The sequence below is a fragment of the Panulirus ornatus genome, chromosome 51 (assembly GCF_036320965.1).
Source record: "Panulirus ornatus isolate Po-2019 chromosome 51, ASM3632096v1, whole genome shotgun sequence".
NCBI classification, from domain to species: Eukaryota; Metazoa; Arthropoda; class Malacostraca; order Decapoda; family Palinuridae; genus Panulirus; species Panulirus ornatus.
The window spans coordinates 4,065,227-4,081,231 of record NC_092274.1 but is presented as its reverse complement, the minus strand read 5'-3'; the positions used below and the strand labels follow the sequence as shown (position 1 = coordinate 4,081,231).

The 16,005-nt window shown below is 45.7% G+C and overlaps 1 protein-coding gene across 2 annotated transcripts in view; it reads right to left on the bottom strand.

Moving 5' to 3' along the window:
- The window catches only part of LOC139764851 (uncharacterized), a 174,082-nt gene that overhangs the window by 157,524 nt on the left and 553 nt on the right, over nucleotides 1–16,005 (bottom strand). The window lies entirely within an intron of this gene.

The window sequence follows — 16,005 nt, the reverse complement described above, 5'->3', positions numbered from 1 at the left end:
GGAGGAACGTACGGTGTGAGGAGGGACGTAAGGTGTGAGGAGGAGCGTAAAGTGTGAGGAGGGACGTAAAGTGTGAGGAGGGACGTAAGATGTGAGGAGGGACGTAAAGTGTGAGGGGGAGACCAGGATGCCAGAGTGAGAGTACCAGTATATTTTCAAGGACCTGTAGTGATAAAGGCTCCATGTGTCCCTTGATGACCCTTTAAGGTCCAGGTCAAAGGCTAGGTCATCGTAACCAAGGAGTCGTACCGTCGTACTCACGGCTCGTGCTAAGACATCGCACCGTCCGTCGTGCTGTGGTAAATAGAGTCGTCAAGTAACCAGTCAACCATGCGTCTGTGCCATGATCGGTACACACAAGGGTTATGAGACGGGAGGCACAACACCTCACCCACACCCCGTGGTAACACACGTCCACTAACCCACACACACACGTCGGGGTGTGTGTGTGTGTGGCTGACCACACATAACACATAACACTCGCAGGCTTGCAAGACAACCCCCCCCTCTCTCTGTGCACCCCAGGAGAACACACACACACACACACACACACACACACACACACACACACACACAAGCAAGCAAGCACCTTCCACCTTCGCGTTTCCAAGACGTTGCAAACCTCATCTTTAAAAACCTTCTCTCTCTCTCTCTCTCTCTCTCTCTCTCTCTCTCTCTCTCTCTCTCTCTCTCTCTCTCTCTCTCTCTCTCTATCTATCAAGCCCCCCCCCCACCGCGAGGAACGTCACAACAGTCTATCACGGCCCTTATCCCTCACGACCCTACAACTGATACACACACACACACACACACACATACACACACGAGTATCACAACACATGCCGGGCACCAGTGACGGCGAGAGACGCTCCTACACGATGACCCATACCAAGAAAATGCTAAATGACAATGGACTTGACACCATAAAAGCATCGTCTAATAATTACCTTAATTACCCATACACATAAGTGAGTCTCTTCCCAACACACGAGAACGTGAGAACAGTTGCTATAATAACAACACAACCACAATACCAGACATCGGCTCCTGTTGCCTGTGTTGCAAGCAAAGGAGGAAGAGGCCTGCATCCAGCAAGCAACCCTAATGTGGGCCCCCCATGAAACCCTCCCCCCCCCACCAACACAACCCCTCCCCCCAACAACCACCCACAACCAGGCCTCGCCATCACAACACAACAACTCTAGTGCCCTTAACTCTGCAGGGTTGTGGAGTACCCCTGATCATTCGTGTCTCATTTCCAGATCTTACTGGCCCTAGGCGCCTCTCATCATCACACATCTATAACCCCAGCCACAACCTCTGTTTACAACAGCACAGGTTGTGACCGCAGCAACAACAACACTGCGTCCGTCGCCCAATTCGCAGCGGAGCGCTGCAGGCAGCAGCAGGGTAAGTTGACTCCCACAGGCGCAAATGCTCTGTACGAAACAGAGCATAAAACACAACCGTGACGTCTCCTACTGTTGTGAATTGTGATCCCTCACACACTACAACACCAGGCTGACTCCACCGTGGGAATCAACTCCAGAGCAAGAAATGATGAAGCGATCTGTTCCAGGAAGCGGCCTCACTACATTACATCTTCCAGGATATCCACATGAACAAACATGAAGGAAATCAAATATATTTTGTGACCTGAACGTCTATTCCACAACCCTTCCATCATGCAATCTGTTCCACAACCCTTCCATCATGCAATCTGTTCCACAACCCTTCCATCATGCAATCTGTTCAACAACCCTTCCATCATGCAATCTGTTCCACAACCCTTCCATCATGCAATCTGTTCCACAACCCTTCCATCATACAATCTGTTCAACAACCCTTCCATCATGCAATCTGTTCCACAAGCCTTCCATCATGCAATCTGTTCCACAACGCTTCCATCATGCAATCTGTTCCACAACGCTTCCATCATACAATCTATTCCACAACCCTTCCATCATGCAATCTGTTCCACAACCCTTCCATCATGCAATCTGTTCCACAACCCTTCCATCATGCAATCTGTTCCACAACCCTTCCATCATGCAATCTGTTCCACAACCCTTCCATCATGCAATCTGTTCCACAACCCTTCCATCATACAATCTGTTCAACAACCGTTCCATCATACAATCTGTTCAACAACCCTTCCATCATACAATCTGTTCCACAACCCTTCCATCATGGAATTAATTCCACAACCCTTCCATCATACAATGTGTAATAACTCGTATCTTGCTGTCTAATTATTGCAAAACACTCATTACCTCTGGCACGTAAATCATGTCATCAAATGAGTCATTAATTCAAGCAGCATCAAATACAACCATCATCCTTCAGTAAGACGAATCAGAACAGTTATCTGTCATATCACAAACCGAACTTGGATGAACTTGTACGAAAAGAAAAGGGTTAAGTCCCCCCTCCCCCCCACAACAAAGGTTCATCCAAGCAGGATGCTGCTTTCCCCTTAACGATTCCTCCACGATAGATAGCGTCTCGGTAGACGACCATGCTGTAATAGCCCGAGGTTAAGAGAAAATTGACGGACCCTACGAGTTTATCTGTCTATCATCAGGGAGACACGGAGCACAGAGCACCCACTGCTGTACGGAGGATGGACGAGCTGATAATGAAGTGGATATGATGATTCCAGAGAGAGAGAGAGAGAGAGAGAGAGAGAGAGAGAGAGAGAGATATGGTCATATACGATCTTCTTTTGAATGTCTCGGGTTATGGAGAACACGTGGCGTGGGTTGCCTGATGTCAAGCGGTGTCGCCGTATGAGATGGGGAGAGACAAGGGGAGGCTGTGCGCCTGGGGGAGGAGGATGTGAGAGGGGGAGGGGAATAATGGGGTGTGAGCTCTCCCGGGAGGAGGCGCTCACCCGGCAGTGGGCAACGATCACAGACCCCCCCCTCCCCCCCCCCCGCTCCCTGGGATGTTTAATCCAAGTGGAAAATTAGAAAATCAAGTCAGCTAACTATATGAAAATTCCCATCCCGATAATGCGTCATGTAGCGTCCCGATAATACGTCATGTCGCGTCCCGATAACGCGTCATGTCGCGTCCCGATAGTGCGTCATGTAGCGTCCCGATAATGCGTCATGTAGCGTCCCGATACTACGTCGATCACAGTCCCGCTAATACGCCCAACATCGCCCCGGTAATTCGTCACACATCATCCCACTCATGCGTCACACATATCCCACTTATGCGTCACATCATCCCACTATGCGTCACATATCATCCCACTCATGCGTCACACATATCACCCCACTCATGCGTCACACATATCATCCCACTCATGCGTCACACATATCATCCCACTCATGGGTCACACATATCCCACTCATGCGTCACACATATTATCCCACTCATGCGTCACACATATCATCCCACTCATGCGTCACACATATCACCCCACTCATGCGTCACACATATCATCCCACTCGTGCGTCACACATATCATCCCACTCGTGCGTCACATATCCCACTCGTGCGTCACATATCCCACTCGTGCGTCACATATCATTCCACTCATGCGTCACATATCCCAGTAATGCGTAAAGATAACGCAAAAATCCCTTAAAGACAACATATGTGAACCCTGCGCGTTTCATCACGATTTAATTTAAATTCTATAAAAAGAAAATATTTTTAAAAGCATCAACTAAAAAAAAAGGTCTTGTAACATTAGACTAAAAAAAAAACACAAAAAAATTACCAAAAAAATATCAGATTTCAACAGATCCATTCGATGGTCGACACAGGGTAGACTAAGCGCTAATTAGAGCACATGTAATTAACGACAGCTCCTCATTAATATTCAGCTGAGAGATCATGCACACATGTAGAAGTAATCAAGGAATGAGGCAGGCATCGTCCACTATCTGTCTATCGAGCAGTCCAAGAAATCTTATCTTGTACACACAGAGAAGACATCGATACATACGATATCTGATGAACACCACCACCAAGACCTCTTGTTATCATCGCCATTACCAACCATTCTAACCATCATCCAAGCTTTTCAAGCTTTCTGACTTGTTTTCAAGCTTTCTGACTTATTTTCAAGCTCTCTGACTTGTTTTCAAGCTCTCTGACGTACCTAATCCTTAAACTAACTAAGCTTTTCAAGCTCTCCGACTAACCCAATCCTTAAACTAACTAAGCTTTTCAAGCTCTCCGACTAACCCAATCCTTAAACTAACTAAGCTTTTCAAGCTCTCTGACTTGATAAATCCTTAAACTAACTAAGCTTTTCAAGCTCTCTGACGTACCTAATCCTTAAACTAACTAAGCTTTTCAAGCTTTCTGACTTGACAAATCCTTAAACTAACTAAGCTTTTCAAGCTTTCTGACTTGACAAATCCTTAAACTAACTAAGCTTTTCAAGCTTTCTGACTTGACAAATCCTTAAACTAACTAAGCTTTTCAAGCTCTCTAACTAACCCAGTCCTTAAACTAAGCTTTCTATACCCTATAACTTACCAACGCTTAAATGACCTAAGCTTTCTAAGTTCTCTTGACTTACTAACCCTTAAGTTACCTAACCTCTCTAAGCTGGCTTACCAACACTTAAATTAACAATCCAATTGGTTCAGATTCTTCATCTGGCTGATATAACTATGTTCTTCAGCTCAGCGAATGAAAGTTTAATGAATAATCTAAAGAGGATCTGATTTGACGAGCATAAACTGACAGGAAGGTGTTTCTTGTGTGTGTGTGTGTGTGTGTGTGTGTGTGTGTGTGTGTGTGTGTGTGTGTGTGAAAGACATACAGATGAGTTATAACAGTTTTAAATCACATTAAATGTACCAAACTTGGCTTTGATATCTCCACAGAACAGTCAAAAACATGATTGAAAAGATAACAAATAATCTATACAAGATAACAATATAAACATAAAAACATAACACATAACATGTAAACAAAACACACACTTCAAACGCACACATTCATAATCATCGTAGTTGTGACGTATGTACAAAGGAAGCAATTACTTCACAGTAATGACTAAACCATATTACTTATACTTACATAAGAGAACACAAGTGGCTTATCGTTATCATAACAAGGTTCTGGGAGTTCGGAGATAATATTCTTGTTTCACAAAAATTAAGATTTGGAATATGGTCAACACCTCCACGAGCAAGTGGAGATAAGCAAACAGCTATTGAATTCAACTTATTAATCCTTGATTTCAACTTATTAATCCTTGAATTCAACTTATTAATCCTTGAATTCAACTTATTAATCCTTGAATTCAACTTATTAACCCTTGAATTCAACTTAACCCTTGAATTCAACTTATTAACCCTTGAATTCAACTTATTAATCCTTGAATTCAACTTATTAATCCTTGAATTCAACTTATTAATCCTTGAATTCAACTTAACCCTTGAATTCAACTTATTAACCCTTGAATTCAACTTATTAATCCTTGAATTCAACTTATTAACCCTTGAATTCAACTTATTAACCCTTGAATTCAACTTATTAATCCTTGAATTCAACTTATTAATCCTTAACGTAACTATGAACTTGAGGATAAAAACGAAGCTCTGTATCGTAAGGCCACAAAAAACCCTCTTAAAGTTCTGCTCAACTGTTTAATTAACTGAATCTTAACCCCGACTGGAGCAACACTATATTCAGTGGATCATATAACACTGGGGAGAGAAATACGAGCTCCATGCAAAAAGTTAAGATAACATGTGTCTTGATCGCAGACTGGATCAGCCAATCAGCCAGTGTTGATTGGGGCAGTAGAGGCAGAAGATTATCCCCAATCATACCCTGCAAACATCTGCCCGTCTGTGTGAATCAACGTGATTGGAAAATGTAAACAATACACACCTTGCAGACTCACCACTGTCAACAGAAGGACACCCCAGCGTGTTGTCCACGAGTACACACACACCAGGTACTCTCTCTCTCTCTCTCTCTCTCTCTCTCTCTCTCTCTCTCTCTCTCTCTCTCTCTCCCTCTCTCTCTCTCTCTCTCTCTCTCTCTCTCTCTCTCTCTCTCTGCAGCATACAGTATAAATGCTAGAAATAACAGCGTTATTAAGAGCAAAATCTCTATTGTTAGAGAGAAAGAATAATCAACACAGCTGGTCCCCAATGGGTTGCCTACGTGCTATTGTTAGACCACAAAAACACTCTAAAAAGACAAGCTTTAACAATGCTCTTATTGTGATAATATCATTAAATAACTTCTCGTATATCTAGTTCAAATATAATCATTTTTTTCTTTCGAAATATAAGCCAAGTTTTTTTTTTTTTGTATACAACGAAGGCAACCCATTTTGCACAGGTCTGTTGTATGTTGACCCATCTTTACAGAACACCCGACATAACATAGTGACAGTCATCTGCTGTATCTACTTACACTTCTAATGTTAAGTAACTCTCCACCAGCACTTAAGAGAACCCGTGAGGCCAATTACCAAACCTGCTGCTTCCCACAGATTATGTGTGGCGACCAGTTACACGAGAACAGACCAGTTACGAAGCTGTTGAGTTCTGTTCTGTGGCTCATATCCCCCCTCCTCCTCCTACAAACTCCGGCAACTTTGAGATAATTGCCTACAAACATCTACAGAAACATAACTTTTCCTTCATACCACTACTAACTGTCCCTGTACTTGTGATATCCACAATATATATATATAAACATGAAACCCACTTGCTTTAACCAAAAAAAAAAAAAAAATGATCCTTTATCCACGTAAATAGTGAGTCTTGTCAGTTAAAAGACACACACACACACACACACACACACACATATATATATATATATATATATATATATATATATATATATATATATATATATATATATATATATATATATACATATATATATATATATATATATATATATATATATATATATATTATCCCTGGGGATAGGGGAGAAAGAATACTTCCCACGTATTCTCTGCGTGTCGTAGAAGGCGACTAAAAGGGGAGGGAGCGGGGGCTGGAAATCCTCCCCTCTCGTTTTTTTTTCAATTTTCCAAAAGGAACAGAGAAGGGGGCTAGGTGAGGATGTTCCCTCAGGGGCCCGGTCCTCTGTTCTTAACGCTACCTCACTGGCGCGGGAAATGGCGAATAGTTAAAATATATACATATATATATATATATATATATATATATATATATATATATATATATATATATATATACATATATATATATATATATATATATATATATATATATATATATATATATATATATATATATATATATATATATATCCATGTGTAACTCCAGCATGTGTCAAATTCTAAGCCACACCAGCACGTGTCAAAGTCAAAGGAATCCTCCACTTGATAGGCATCAAAATGGCTCCCCCCCCAGCACACATTGCATGACATGACAGAATAACATCTGGAGTCATCATTGTTCATGACCAGACTGGCACACCATGACTGCTCCTCATGGAATTTAGTGGCAAATGCTCAATTCTCTCCCAGCAGATACACGAAAACATTCAGCACAGTCATGGTAGAAAGCCATGTATGAAGTGGTTACCACACCACCAACTCCCTGGCAACCAAGTTAACCATAGGCAACCAACCTAACCATACCACCAACCCCCTGGCAACCAAGTTGACCACAGGCAACCAAGTTGACCATACCACCAACCCCTGGAAACCAACTTAACCACACCACCAACCCCCTGGCAACCAAGTTAACCACATCACCAACCCCTGGCAACCAACTTACCCACACCACCAACCCCCTGGCAACCAGTTTAACCAAGTAAACTTACTACAGGCATGATCACTTCAGCATGACCCTGGAAGCGTACATACTTTCGTCCATTATACGCCTCAGTTTCATGCTTCAGTTCAAGCCATATTTATACAATCCCAAGTCCACTTGGTGAAGGCTCCTTCGGCTTACAGACTGCGCTCCGTGCGGGATCTGGGAAACGGTGAACCCTTGAGGGGGGATGGACGGATCCTCCGTTGACTCTCTCATCCTAGGGTGCGCCCCTCAACTCTCTCTCTCTCTCTCTCTCTCTCTCTCTCTCTCTCTCTCTCTCTCTCTCTCTCTCTCTCTCACCACGACGTACTTGGAGACGTGCCCGAGGGTCGACGCAGGGCAGGTCACGCCCCGGGTGACCAAACATCGTCCGTAGTAAAACCGGAGCCCGTGTCACGGCGCCCTAACAACCAACTGGTGATTCACAACCCTGACATTTCATGGCCGGGGCCAAAACCACAGCTATTAACCCCCACGCTTCTCAACTCACACTACCATATCAAACCTGAAGGTAAAACGTCTCCTTAGATCGTTTCATAGAACGAATCGTGCCAGGGAACGAAAGCCATCATGGCTGAGACAGTTTCAACACGAGAACGTCGGACACACCGTCCAGTATTGGAGACGCCCTCCCTCCAGACCCGTGTGTGGGAAGGACGGGAGGAGGAGGACGTGGCGTACACCATCACCAACACCGGCACCGTTGGCCTACCAGTCCCAGCCAAACCCGCCTCCCGAACCACCCCACATCCCTCCTCGTCCGCCCGCCGCCCACAACATGCCACCCAAATCCCTAGTGCCCACCCACATGCCACCCAATACCCTCCCTCCCTCCCTCCCTCGACCACCTGCTGTACACAAGCGACTCCACCAAACCCCCACATCCCTTCTTCTCTCACACCGCCACACATCCCCCGTTCTCTATCTACGCCACATGCTCCCCGTTCTCTATCTGCGCCACATGCTCCCCGTTCTCTATCTACCTCCTAAGTGCTCCCTCTACCTCTGGCTACCCCAATCAAACTGCCACGCCCAATCCTCCTCATCCCCTTTTCTACAATTTATATCCTGCACGTCACGTTTTTTGTGTCCCTTTTCTTCGTGGATCATTGTGACCCAAGCGGACCCCACCACTGTCAACAAAAGCCTCTGGCCATTACACCTCCCAGCCTCACACACACACACACACACACACACACACACACACACACACACACACACACACAACCCCGGAAAAAAAAAATGTTCTCACGGTTCTTTCTTCTGGCAGACCCCCTCTCACCCCACTCACCCTCCTCACCCTGACTTTTCCTCCCCAGTAGCGCCCTCTTCCTCCCCCGCCCACCCCACGGGCCAGTTTCCTCGGGGGCGTCCCACGCCCACATCTCACACCTGTCGGACATCCACCCCCCGTCCGTCCGTCCGTCCGTCCGTCCCGCCGAAATAATCTGTCTTTGTGCTGCTCCGACCCCACCCGCCCCACCCCCCCTCGCTTGTTATTCCCAGGATATGGTGTTTATACGGCACCTGACACACACACACACACACACACACACACACACACACACACACACACACACACGGGTTCCGTGTCTCACACGGATATTTCCCTCCTCAGTTCGTATCCTGTTAACCCGGACCACACACCTCCCTCCTCACCGTTTGACCTCTCTCTCTCTCTCTCTCTCTCTCTCTCTCTCTCTCTCTCTCTCTCTCTCTCTCTCTCTCGAGCTGGTAACGCAGAATTTCCGCGCTTCCCCCGTCCACAACGCCCCCCCCCCCACCCCCACCACTCTCTCTCCCCCCATCACTAATCCACTAAAGAAGGGTCCCTTCCATCCCTCCCCTCACCAGCTTCCTGTGAAACACAGAGAGAGAGAGAGAGAGAGAGAGAGAGAGAGAGAGAGAGAGAGAGAGAGAGAGAGAGAGAGGTCCGTTATAGGTCGTCACCCCGCTACACTCCCCTCTCCCCCCACATCTCCCCTCTCCCCCCATCTTCTCCCCTCGTCACCACACCCTCCCACCGTGTCGCTGGCATATCCACGCCCTTCAGGACGCCATCTTCGCCCTCCACACTTCTCCCTCTGGTCGCCCTACCACACTCCCCGTGACCTCCAAACCACTACATCTACGGCCATCAACAAGGACGTATCTTCAATAACCACGCTCTATGTCACTCCTACGACCAATCACCCTAAACAATCGCTGTCATCACCACTAATTACTACCACACCATAACCATCATCATCATCATCTCAAATGCTGAAATAGAATCAAATTCCCTCCATTATCATATTTCCTAATGAACATGTGACTTATTACCGAGGTACCACCATCCCTTTGTGTCGTACTAATCCATGGCCTTACTTACCTTCATGAAACCATCGTCCTTAATACTAATTACGATAATTAACTTTATCGCTAACGGGGAGGTCATAATACCATCATGTTTCCCGACGGTACGTATACAACGCACTAGCTCCGCCCACTGTCAACACTACGAACTAACAATACGGTAGTTTAGGCATGCACGCCAATGAGGAGGTCTGTTGGCCACACACACACACACACACCAACTGGCCAACGGACAGATCCCTGAAAACCCCACAGAAACTGAGCGAAATCCGACACTTCTTAAGGGGCGTAGAACAACCCTCCCTTTTGGATCGTTGGCTTGTATTACTGACACACAGACACACACACACACAGACACACACACACACAGACACAGACACACACACACGGCAGGAACCGTCTATCTATCTCGCTATGTAGCACTTTATACAAAGACGAGCTAAATGACTTCGCCACACAATGCACCCCAAGAGTGACAACGTCTTGGTGGCAACTTCCAACTCTCCGTGATCATGTGAAAGAGGAATTCGTGTGGGAAATGGTGGTGCGGTAGCCTGCTCTCCAACCCCCAACCCCACCCCCCCTATCCATCACTTACCACCGGCCGCCTCCCTCCGCCAACCGTCTCTCTCCCACACACACACACACACACACACACCTAAAGATATGAATGTCTTCCTCCATGTGACTATACTGCGTATGACCGTATAATCATTTATAATTATGCGCATCTGATGCTTCTGTTTCACGTGTATTCAGAGGATCAAACCACCTTACGCAGTTGAATCCAACGCTGTCCACATCCCTCGCTTGGGAAGGTATGCAAATAAGGCAAAACATATCATGACACAGCTGTTTCTCTAGTCCCTCACAACCTGAAGGGTATGAGATATGATAATCATCAAATTGCCTCGTATGAATAAAGCCGCGATATATCAGGATATAAGAATGACTGGATGAAATCACTTTTTATAAGACAATAAACACTACAGTGTTTTTATTTTCACCGCGTTCATGACCGAATCAGAAAACGCTGTTGTGTGAGTGTGTGTGTGTGTGTGTGTGTGTGTGTGTGTGTTTACATCCCCAAGTTAAAACTAACAGTTATATACGTCAGAAAATACCAACAACAACCGAGCCAGACCCTAGTGTGTTGTAAGAACCCCAGAACAAAACCACCACGTTTTCCCTCATATTATTCCTATGACTAAGAACTCAAGGGTCTGGCATCCTGTCCTAAAAATAGAAACAGCTTCGTGAACCAGAATGAGATCCATTTCGAAGCCACATTACAGTGAATCAGTCTTGAAATCTATTTCAACACAGTTCTTCACATATTAATCAAAGAGATGATGAATATGTTATGGCCACCGGCAGAGTTCGGTATAGAAAACAGGATTCTATTTGCTTTTGTCGTGTTATTTACATGATGTATAGACTGACTACATGTTAACATTCCTTTTCGAATCTAAATGACTTGAATAGATTAAATATATTGGCGATAAGCTTGGAGAAGCTTCCCTTCCCATACATGACTGTTACTGTAATGCAAAATGTTTTTGAGTATACAGACGAAAATTGTATAAGAGTCAAATTATTATATTAACAAATTATTTTCTCTAACTCAAAAGGGATATCGGGCCACAGAGGGAGCCTTGGCCCTCAGCTGAAATAGATAAATTTCGATCTCAATGCATTCAACCCTTGGCGCGCGGGGTCCAAACTGCCACAGCCATGACTGAGGTCGGCCACTCCCCGCTGCTTTTCACGGAGATGATGTCATGGAAACACTTGGGAGGTAGTCACACCATCACGGTTGGATGAGGGTAGTGCATAGTTGCCATAGGTGGTGGGGTGTGGCGACTTGTGAGTTAGCGGTGAGGATGAACGCCTCACTGTGGCAGATCCCGAAGTGGATGAGGTCCGAGATGGATGGGGTTCAGTGTCGTACATCCAATCCTTCTTGGATAGATACTCCATCTATCCACCATCATTACTTCGAGGGGAAATATAAACTAAATATGTACGTACATATCACCGCTGGTGAGGGGCCCACGTGAAACTGTTTCCTCCACATACATCATAACAGTTGATCCTTCAGAGCCTGGGGAACTTTCAGGTATCCTGAAGCTTCCTGAAATGCACCTTTCCGGCCAATATGAACTTAGATTTCATGTATGAGAGTAAATATATGACGATGAGCACACTACGAAGGTGGAATATGGCTCTCACGTTCTTTTTCGACCAAGAAGACGACACTTGCAAGGTTATCAACACACAACACATCATGGGTAACACGAAAGGTGGCATCTGCGTGGACCAGCGGGTCCTCAAAATTGATCTCCTCAATCTAAGTTCCTGCGGGTTAAATACTTCAAATCTGGCAACCGCAACACCCTGACGTGATGCTGAGGTGGCGAATAATAGGAAAAAAACGCCCGGGGAACCTGGCCATGGTATTGTGCACGTGTCTCCTACCTGTGGTGGTGGTGTGTGGTATTGTGCACGTGTCTCCTACCTGTGGTGGTGGTGTGTGGTACTGTGGACGTGTCTCCTACCTGTGGTGGTGTGTGGTATTGTGGACGTGTCTCCTACCTGTGGTGGTGGTGTGTGGTACTGTGGACGTGTCTCCTACCTGTGGTGGTGGTGTGTGGTATTGTGGACGTGTCTCCTACCTGTGGTGGTGGTGTGTGGTATTGTGGACATGTCTCCTACCTGTGGTGGTGGTGTGTGGTACTGTGGACGTGTCTCCTACCTGTGGTGGTGTGTGGTACTGTGGACGTGTCTCTTACCTGTGGTGGTGGTGTGTGGTATTGTGCACGTGTCTCCTACCTGTGGTGGTGGTGTGTGGTATTGTGGACATGTCTCCTACCTGTGGTGGTGGTGTGTGGTACTGTGGACGTGTCTCCTACCTGTGGTGGTGTGTGGTATTGTGGACATGTCTCCTACCTGTGGTGGTGGTGTGTGGTATTGTGGACATGTCTCCTACCTGTGGTGGTGGTGTGTGGTATTGTGGACATGTCTCCTACCTGTGGTGGTGGTGTGTGGTACTGTGGACGTGTCTCCTACCTGTGGTGGTGTGTGGTATTGTGGACATGTCTCCTACCTGTGGCGGTGGTGTGTGGTATTGTGCACGTGTCTCCTACCTGTGGTGGTGGTGTGTGGTATTGTGGACATGTCTCCTACCTGTGGTGGTGGTGTGTGGTATTGTGGACATGTCTCCTACCTGTGGTGGTGGTGTGTGGTATTGTGGACATGTCTCCTACCTGTGGTGGTGGTGTGTGGTATTGTGGACATGTCTCCTACCTGTGGCGGTGGTGTGTGGTACTGTGGACGTGTCTCCTACCTGTGGTGGTGTGTGGTACTGTGGACGTGTCTCCTACCTGTGGTGGTGTGTGGTACTGTGGACGTGTCTCCTACCTGTGGTGGTGGTGTGTGGTATTGTGGACATGTCTCCTACCTGTGGTGGTGGTGTGTGGTACTGTGGACGTGTCTCCTACCTGTGGTGGTGGTGTGTGGTATTGTGGACGTGTCTCCTACCTGTGGTGGTGGTGTGTGGTATTGTGGACATGTCTCCTACCTGTGGTGGTGGTGTGTGGTATTGTGGACGTGTCTCCTACCTGTGGTGGTGGTGTGTGGTATTGTGCACGTGTCTCCTACCTGTGGTGGTGGTGTGTGGTATTGTGGACGTGTCTCCTACCTGTGGTGGTGGTGTGTGGTACTGTGGACGTGTCTCCTACCTGTGGTGGTGGTGGACTACGTCCCGGTTTTGGGTGTTGTTCGCTTTACGTGGCTTTAATACACTCAGGTGGAGTTCCTAGCACACGTTGAAGCATAATGTATGTACACAAACGATCCCTGGTTGGTGTGTGTGTGTGTGTGTGTGTGTGTGTGTGTATCTTCCGGCTGTGGTGTGTTGTGTTGGAACCATTTGTTCCCAACATCCCTTCATCCTACCACGTCACTACCACTTCCGGGGGACATGCTGGACAATAAATAGCCCACCCCCCCATACCACAACAACTATACCGGTATATGACCGGGGTACCTTGACTATATCATATAGCCAGCGCCCCTCTACCCGGCCAGCTAAATGTGCGACCAAAGGTCCCGGGTTGAGGATCAGGTCTACCAAGCTGTTTGATACTGCAGGTACCACCACTACGCAACCTGAAGAGGAAATAACCTAGTTCCGTTTTCGACAGTTTCCTGCCTCGTGACGTCCTCAATATCTTCCGGCAGTATAAGGAAAACGTAAGAGTTGCCCTTGACATTTACCTTCGTTTCCATCATAAATACGTACGTATATCTCAGGAGCAAATAGCTCTTCGTTACCTGCTGATCAAATATATCCGCGAGTCCGGGATAAACTCTGCATTACCACAACCCTAAATCTCACTGACTGTACAATAAAATAAGTTCCAGTATATTTTTTTCCATACCAAACAATACCTCCCAGATAATCACTACAACTTTACTTAGCTACTTAAGCTTAACTAATCATCAAGGAACATCTGCCGGTACTTAATTCAAGTTCAGCATTCGGTAACTCCAAATAAACTGAAAGGTATTGGGTCGATTTCCTATCATCATCTGTTTAGGAAAACTCACTCATAAAGATGGCATCAGAAAAATAAAAGGCCATGATTGTTCATCCGCCACACTAGCATATCAAAAATCCTACAGTCGTGTCAACCAGTCGAAACTTACATACCAATTGGTTCCTATGTGCTAAACTACAAGTACCCTGATGTTCCAGAGTTTAAAGTTAGGCAAGTCTGATTTCCTTCCATTTTCATATGGTGATAATAACTCAAGATTACCGTAAATGTGTTCAGTATATTCACGAGATCATACAGTAATCATAAGATGATACTAGCCATGATGGAGGGAGGGCAATAGTCACCTCCCCCCGAAAAACAACATACATCTTCGACATACTTGGACAAACAGGTTACAAATGTGCACTGTGCACGTAATGGAGGAGGAGGAGTAAATTGCAGGTTCAGTTCAAAATGGTTAGCCTAGCAATCACGTGACCATGACACAATAAGAAGGCAAACAATGCAACAGCCTAGCTCCGAAGTTCTCCACAACTCAAGGGCGCTGAAGTAAATGTGGAGTGTCGCCCTCAACAACGTAAACTCCCCACACAATTGTGAAAGCCACACACTCACACACACACACACCAGCGTCCTGATGTACGAGGATAGAGTCAAGCCCTAGCTACCTACCTTGCGTCCTCCACACCCAAGGCGTTGACACGATCGTAACTGAAGGGCTTGAAGTAATAATCTCCCTGGCTTAGGGCTTGAGGAATTTTGGCGAGAACCGCACAGCACCTCTGTACACCTCCTTCAGGAGGTCTTCAACGCTGCGCCATTTTAAATCCTTTTACTTCATCAAGACACCGCAACAGCATTATCACTGCATAAATATTAACAGAGAAGCAAAAACTTGGATGTTTTCTTTTTTTTTTCTTACATCTTTATATCTAAACTGACTGAACGCGTTAAGTGGCTATAACTACGAAGTGTCAGATAATCATTTAAACCTAGCAGCAATGAGGCAACACCCTGGGGTGGGTACAACACTGAGCGTGTGTTGGTAAATATAATATTACTACGTGTTGCCATGGTACTTTTTTCCAGAAAAAAAAAGAAATCGCCATGAACAAATACTCGGGTATCCGCGTATATATATATATATATATATACATATATATATATATATATATATATATATATATATATATATATATATATATATACCTAAGACTTTTGAGTTAGACTTCAGGCGGATTTTTGCCAGAGGGTATGAGCGGGCAGAGATAGGGGTGGGCGTAGAGACGAGACCAACT